The following is an 8114-nucleotide window of genomic DNA, read 5'->3' as shown; positions in this document are numbered from 1 at the left end:
TATACAGAAACGGTTTAATGAGCGAGCTCTGATTGGACGGCTGTGGCTACAATACATGTTACAGATGTAATGATTCATAATCACAACTAATGTTTAAACTCTTCAGATGTCAGGTTGTGTCAAATAATATATATATATATATATATATATATACATATATATACATGTGTGTGTATATATATATATATATATATATATATATATATATATATATATATATATATACATATATACATGTGTATATAATACATCGAGTTGTAAGAATATATTGAAATGAATCTCGAGAATAAAAACAATAAATATTCGGACTCACAGTTCAATGTTCTCTCAGAACAGAATTCCTCTTTTTCTGCAGTTTCTTGGTTTTATTTTTCCAGTTTAGACTCTGTAATCATCCTCCTCTTCCTCCTCTCCTCCTCTTCTCCTCTTCCTCCTGTTTTATCCTCCTCTTCCTCTTTTTCCTCCTGTTCTTCCTCCGGTTTTATCCTCCTCTTCCTCCTGTTTTATCCTCTTCCTCCTGTTTTATCCTCCTCTTCTCTGCTTCGTTCTGAAACTTTTCTCTACTGCTCTATAAAAAGACCAAACACCATCACCACCTCCTCTCCCTCTGTCTCTCTCTCTCTCTCTGTCTTTCTCTCTGTCTCTCTCTGTCTTTCTCTCTGTCTCTCTCTCTCTCTCTCTCTCTCTTTTTTTTTTGCCGCTCCGTGATTGGCTGACAGTCAGCAGTGATGTATAAACCCTCTCTCTCTCCCTCTCTCTCTCTCTCTCTCTCTTTCTCTCAATTCAATTCTAATTCAAAGAGGCTTTATTAGCATGACCATATTGACACACAGTAGGGAAACATTTAACACATTTACATCCAGTTGTTCAGTAGCATGCAGATTATAGAGCATTATGTTAACATTCATCATGTCAACACAATGTAACAATAAGAACAACACTGATGGATATCAGCAACAACATGACAACAAGAATATTGCTTGTTATGTAGGTGTGCGTCTGTGTTAACGTGCGCTTGTTGCCCTGTGTGCGCTCATGTGCTCATCTGTTGACATTTCTGAATGCCTTCCTACAAACAAAACCAAGATTCTAACTGTGTCGGCTCGGGTCGGGCTTGGACAGAAATATCTTAATGCCTGTCGGGCTCGGGCCGGGCTCGGGTACAACTCTGAGGGACGCGGGCCGGGCTCGGACAGAAAAATGCGGTCCGATCTGGATTCCAGAACGTATACAGCACACAGGAACAGTGTTGGGGAAGTTACTTTTAAAAAGTAGTGTTTGCTCGTTACTCGTTACTTCTTAAAAAAGTAATCCTTTACTTTACTTAGTTACCCCCTATGGAAAGTAACTTTTTAATTTACTTGTTACTTTTACGTTACTTTTAAAAGCAGGCGTCTCTGTCAGAGACTGAAGTTAATTATACAAAAGCTATCTTTGACCATAAAGTCAATCTCTGGTTTATCAGTGAAGTGTCTGAACTCCACTGCAGATTCTCTCCTCACAGAGGGATGGCTGATTCATTATGAACGAGTCCAGCACGGGTTGAATGCATATCGGCAGGTCATCGCCGTTACACGGTGTTAATGTGTAATGTCCATATCTACTTGTAGTACTGGTCGCGCAGCCACGACGGTCCGTGCATTGTCATAGACACATGCAGCCTCTTTTCTGGAAGTCCTTGCGTGTCCTTGCGACATACACAAGTCCACAGCGGTCCCCTGCGTGTAGCCTAGTCTATGTATGAGATCATCTCCACCGCATCAATCTGTGAGGTTGTCAGCTTTGTGTCTGCCTGGCGTGCTCTGTTTGTAGGACGGCTGATTTAACTGCCAGTCCTCAGCAATGTAGTGGCATGTGTCACGTAGTTCTCCGCTCAGAGCGCCATCCAGTAAAAAGCCACGAAGCTAAAAACGCTCTCAAAAGTTAGCTAGCGTTGGCTGCAGCATTGCTCCGCTACTACCAGCCTCTGTCATGTACCGTGTGGAGCTTGTGAGCGCGCAGCTCAGAAGGCAGTGTTGCTGTCAAATCTGTCCCTGGGAAAAGTAACGTTGCGCCGAATTGAAAAAGGAACTACGTTTCGTTACCAAATTTTCAGTAGTAAAGTTTAACTTTACATTTTCCCGAAAAAAGTAGTTACACTGCACAGGAATATGTCTGTCGGAGGGTTAGTGATGTCTTGTTTTGTTGGTCGTGGAGGGTGATGGGGGCTGGGTCTGGGTTTAGGCTGGTTGGTAGTGGCCTCTCTGTGTGGGTTTAGGCTGGTTGGTAGTAGCCTCTCTCTGTGGGTTTAGACTGGTTGGTAGTGGTCTCTGTGTGGGTTTAGGCTGGTTGGTAGTGTTTTGTGGGTTTGCGCTTTTTGGTTGGTAGTGGTGTCTCTGTGTGGGTTTAGGCTGGTTGGTAGTGGTCTCTCTGTGTGGGTTTAGGCTGGTTGGTAGTGGTCTCTCTGTGTGGGTTTTAGGCTGGCTGGTTGGTAGTGGTCTCTCTGTGTGGGTTTAGACTGGTTGGTAGTGGTCTCTCTGTGTGGGTTTAGGCTGGTTGGTAGTGGTCTCTCTGTGTGGGTTTAGGCTGGTCGGTAGTGGTCTCTCTGTGTGGGTTTAGACTGGTTGGTAGTGGTCTCTGTGTGGGTTTAGGCTGGTTGGTAGTAGCCTCTCTGTGTGGGTTTAGGCTGGTTGGTAGTGGCCTCTCTGTGTGGGTTTAGACTGGTTGGTAGTGGTCTCTCTGTGTGGGTTTAGGCTGGTTGGTAGTGGCCTCTCTGTGTGGGTTTAGGCTGGTTGGTAGTGGCCTCTCTGTGTGGGTTTAGGCTGGTTGGTAGTGGTCTCTCTGTCTGGGTTTAGACTGGTTGGTAGTGGTCTCTCTGTCTGGGTTTAGGCTGGTTGGTAGTGGTCTCTCTGTCTGGGTTTAGGCTGGTTGGTAGTGGTCTCTCTGTGTGGGTTTAGGCTGGTTGGTAGTGGTCTCTCTGTCTGGGTTTAGGCTGGTTGGTAGTGGTCTCTGTGTGGGTTTAGGCTGGTTGGTAGTGGTCTCTCTGTGTGGGTTTAGACTGGTTGGTAGTGGTCTCTCTGTGTGGGTTTAGACTGGTTGGTAGTGGTCTCTCTGTGTGGGTTTAGGCTGGTTGGTAGTGGTCTCTCTGTGTGGGTTTAGACTGGTTGGTAGTGGTCTCTCTGTGTGGGTTTAGACTGGTTGGTAGTAGCCTCTCTGTGTGGGTTTAGGATGGTTGGTAGTGGTCTCTCTGTGTGGGTTTAGGCTGGTTGGTAGTGGTCTCTCTGTGTGGGTTTAGGCTGGTTGGTAGTAGCCTCTCTGTGTGGGTTTAGGCTGGTTGGTAGTAGCCTCTCTGTGTGGGTTTAGGCTGGTTGGTAGTAGCCTCTCTGTGTGGGTTTAGGCTGGTTGGTAGTGGTCTCTCTGTGTGGGTTTAGGCTGGTTGGTAGTGGTCTCTCTGTGTGGGTTTAGGCTGGTTGGTAGTAGCCTCTCTGTGTGGGTTTAGGCTGGTTGGTAGTGGTCTCTCTGTGTGGGTTTAGGCTGGTTGGTAGTAGCCTCTCTGTGTGGGTCTGTGGTGGAGGGGGTGGGCATTTCTGCATGTTGTTGTGATGGTCTGGTGTTAGTTAGGGTGGAGGTGGATGGCTGTGGTTCAGGTTGAGGGGGGCTGTTGATGGTGATGGAGGTCTCTCAGACTCTCTCTGTCTCTCTCTCTCTATATCTATATCTCTCTCTCTATCTCTCTCTCTCTCTCTGCCATCCCCCTCTCTCTCTCTCTCTCTCTCTCTCTGCCATCCCCCTCTCTCTCTCTCTCTCTCTGTCTCTCTCTCTCTCTCTTTGTTCTGCTCTTCCTCTCATTTTGTGCCTGTAATTATAGTTATTATAGTTATGATCCGGCCCACGCAGCCACGTCTCTGCTCATATTAAACATTAAATAAAACTTCCACTAAATTCTGCAGATTTCTGGATCGTTGCACCCACAAGCGGGTGATCGTTGCTGAAAACTGAAACCTGTTTGGCTTTGATTATGATCTGCTGTTACACACAGCTGCATCTGTAAAACATCTGTATAACACCTGTAAAACACCTGTACATAACCTGTAGAACATCTGTATATAACCTGTAGAACATCTGTATATAACCTGTAGAACATCTGTATATAACCTGTAAATAACCTGTAGAACATCTGTATATAACCTGTAAATAACCTGTAGAACATCTGTATATAACAGTGGTTCTCAACCTTTTGCCGCCAGCCCTATCCATTATCCAGGTCCCTAAGCCCCCATCAAATATTATGTAGGCTAAATGCCCCGAATATTAATGATTACGCCCCAATATGGCCTATTATTGTTGTTACTATTGTTATCAAAAATAATAAAAATACCTTTCCCAGGTATCAAAAGCCATGTGAATAGAAATGATATATATTTACAGGTTTTAAAGAAAAATGCAACCATTTGACATTCAAATTAAATAACAGCAGCCAATCAGAACGACTAGATATGTAACATTCAAACTATAAATAGGTATTATCAAAAGGCTTGCTGCATGGTGTGAACCTCAGCACCTTTAGAAGATGACTATAATTTGAATGTCCTTTTTTGTTTGTGAAGTGACCTTGGGTGTCATGAAATGAGCTTTAAATAAAATGTATTATGCTTATTATTATTATTATTATTATTATTACAAACACTAACAGTAGCCAATCAGAAACAGCTAGCAATTTAACAATCAAATCTATTTTTCATTCAAATCTAAAATCGAACTGTTCCAACGGAAAACAAGCTGGCACTTATCAAGGGGTAAAAGCAGAAGGATCACACACACACACACACACACACACACACACGCACACATACAAGTATTTTGGTGATGACAAACGACTTGAAGAACGACACCTACTGCCGAATGGAAATAAGTGTACAACCTTTGAAAGTTAGTGAGAGCCCTTTTTTAATACTTAGAAGAGTCTAGCTATGTTTGCTATCGCCTGTCTGTGCAAAAGCGTAACCCCACATCGCGCTGTGTTTTGTGGAGGTGTGAGAGTCCCGTTACAGTAAACAGTGACATCACTGCCTCTATCTCTTTTCTTTCTCTCTTTCTCCGTGAAATGAAGCTGCTTCCAGGTACAGTAGGAAACGTTGTGTTTAATAAACCATCTGACGAAAAAGTGTTACGGTTAAATATAAAGTCTACTTGTGCAACATGGGGCGCGATTGTTTTTTATTTATTTTTTTATCTGAACGCGCGCTTCAACGTAGTAGCTACGGAGCTCATTTAAGACGATGCTCTGACGCTCCCGTTTCCATGAAGGCAGCACAGAGCTGCGCCAAACAAAGCTGACAGAAGCACAGAGAAGTTAGGATACCCGTCTGGTCCAGTCGCTGTGCTGTAAACTGGCAGCTTTTAATGTTGCAGACTACTTATTCTTTAGTAGTTTAAGTGTAAACATGTATTGTTATTGTGAATCTTTGGTTTAAACTAGCTTTCAAACAAACGCCCCAAGGGCACCTCAACCCCTTTCCCAAAAATATTGCTCCACGCCCCCATCATCTTCTGAACGCCCTGGAAGTACTTTGCCTTGGAGAAACACTGGTATATAACCTGTAGAACATCTGTATATAACCTGTAAATAACCTGTAGAACATCTGTATATAACCTGTAAATAATCTGTAGAACATCTGTATATAACCTGTAGAACATCTGTATATAACCTGTAAATAACCTGTAGAACATCTGTATATAACCTGTAAATAATCTGTAGAACATCTGTATATAACCTGTAGAACATCTGTATATAACCTGTAAATAACCTGTAGAACATCTGTAAATAACCTGTAGAACATCTGTATATAACCTGTAGAACATCTGTATATAACCTGTAAATAACCTGTAGAACAGCTGTATATAACCTGTAGAACATCTGTATATAACCTGTAGAACAGCTGTATATAACCTGTAGAACAGCTGTAAGATGAAGATGATTTGATAAAAGCAGCACACCACCAACACACAACTGCTAACACACTAAAATGACATCATAGCACCATTATTTAAACTGACCCACAGAGAGAAACCTCTTCTCAAGTCTCCACAAGTCTAAACACCCACTGAACACAGTTCTCTGCATCAGACACAACAATCTGACATAAAGTCACATGGTTGCCATTTCAAAACGTTCAGAATGACACTCCTTGAGCTGATTGGCCAATAATTATACACACCTGGCCAATCACCTCCATGGTTACTGTTACCACTTCAATCAGGAAGTCAGCACTTTGAAAAGACCTTCTGGCCTCTTTTCTATATTTTTTTCTGCAATTTTCTTTTTCATTTAACTGTTTTTTGTGAGCAAAAAAATAAATGTTTCAACAGCATGTGTGTGTGTGTATCTGTGTGTGTGTGTGTATCTGTGTGTGTGTGTGTCTGTGTGTGTATGTCTCTGTGTGTGTGTTTCTGTGTGTGTGTGTGTGTTTTTGTGTGTGCGTGTGTGTGTGTGTGTGTGTGTGCGTGTGTGTGTGTGTGTGTGTGTGTATCTGTGTGTGTGTGTGTGTGTGCGTTTTTGTATGTGTGTGTGTCTGTGTGTGTGTGTGTGTGTGTGTGTATGTCTGTGTGTGTGTGTGTGTGTGTGTTTTTGTGTGTGTCTGTGTGTGTTTCTGTGTGTGTGTGTCTGTGTGTGTGCGTGCGTGCGTGCGTGTGTGTTTGTGTGTGTGTGTCTGTGTGTGTTTGTGTGAGTGTGTGTGTGTTTGCGTGTGTGTGTGTGTGTGTGCACATGTGTATGTGTGTGTGTGTCTGTGTGTGTGTGTTTTTGTGGGAGTGTGTGTGTGTGTGAGAGTGTGTGTGTGTGTGTGTGTTTTGGTGTGTGTGTGTTTGTGTGTGTCTGTGTGTGTGAGTGTGTCTGTGTGTTTAAGAGTGTGTGTGTGTTTGTGTGTGTGTGTGTGTGTGTGTGTGTGTGTGTGTGTGAGAGTGTGTCTGTGTGTGAGAGTGTGTGTGTGTCTGTGTGTGTTTGTGTGAGTGTGTGTGTGTTTGTGTGTGTGTGTGTGTGTGTGTGCACATGTGTATGTGTGTGTGTGTGCATGTGTCTGTTTGCGCATGCGTGCATGTGCGCATGTGTGTGTCTGTGTGTGCGTGCATGTGTGTGTGTCTGTGTTTGTGCGTGCGTACGTGCGTGCGTGTGTGTGTGTGTGTGCATACGTGTGTGTGTGCATGAGCGTGTGACACAGGCAGGACTAAATGGTGCCTTTACATGAAACTGGTAAACCTTGTGTGGCATTCAAAGTCATTGTAAAATACCCTTTTCTCATCTGTTTACTGGTGAAATAGGTTGTTGTTACATTATTAATAAATCAATTACATTTGATGACTGCTCTTAGTGATAAACAAGCCCTTCTTAAATGTCACCCTTATGCTTTTTAAAATTAGGGGGGGGGGGGGGATGAGGAAAATGTTCCTGTATGAACCTGACAGGGCTATCTGACTTCGGCTTCATGTTCCAGGTGGTCGGGTATTCTGTTGGGGGTGACCTTTAAACCTCTTCTTCTTCTCTTCCTGAAACACTCAGCATGTTAATCAGCTGATTAGCATCTGAGAGAGCTGCAGCAATGGTCTTTATTAAGGCTCATACATTATTCATTCACAATGTTTTCATCAGAAAACAATACAATCCTGATGGATTCATTTAAATAATACAAGTTATAATTATACTGGAGACACAAGGAAACAGTGTGTGTGTATGTGTGTGTCTGTGTGTGTGTGTATGTGTGTGTGTGTGTGTTTCTGTGTGTGTGTGTGTGTCTGTGTGTGTGTGTCTCTGTGTCTGTGTGTGTGTGTGTGTGTGTGTGTGTGTGTGTGTGTGTGTGTGTGTGTGTGTGTGTGTAGGGTTACCCTACATATACATACAGTTTAATATATGTTTTAAGACGATGTATCACTCTGATGAAAAGGCAGAAATGTTTTTATTTTCTATCAGAATCAATGTTGATCGTCTCAGAATAACAAACATTCAGACATCTGTTTTTACTTTTAATACTTTAACTACATTTTACTGATGATACTTACACACTTTTACTGTAGTAACATTTTCACTGCATTGCTTTTAGAGTATTATTAAAGTGTGGTATTAGTACTTTTACTGCAGTAAT

The sequence above is a fragment of the Perca fluviatilis genome, chromosome 23, assembly GCF_010015445.1.
Source record: "Perca fluviatilis chromosome 23, GENO_Pfluv_1.0, whole genome shotgun sequence".
Taxonomy (NCBI): Eukaryota; Metazoa; Chordata; class Actinopteri; order Perciformes; family Percidae; genus Perca; species Perca fluviatilis.
Note: the sequence above shows the minus strand (reverse complement) of the source record.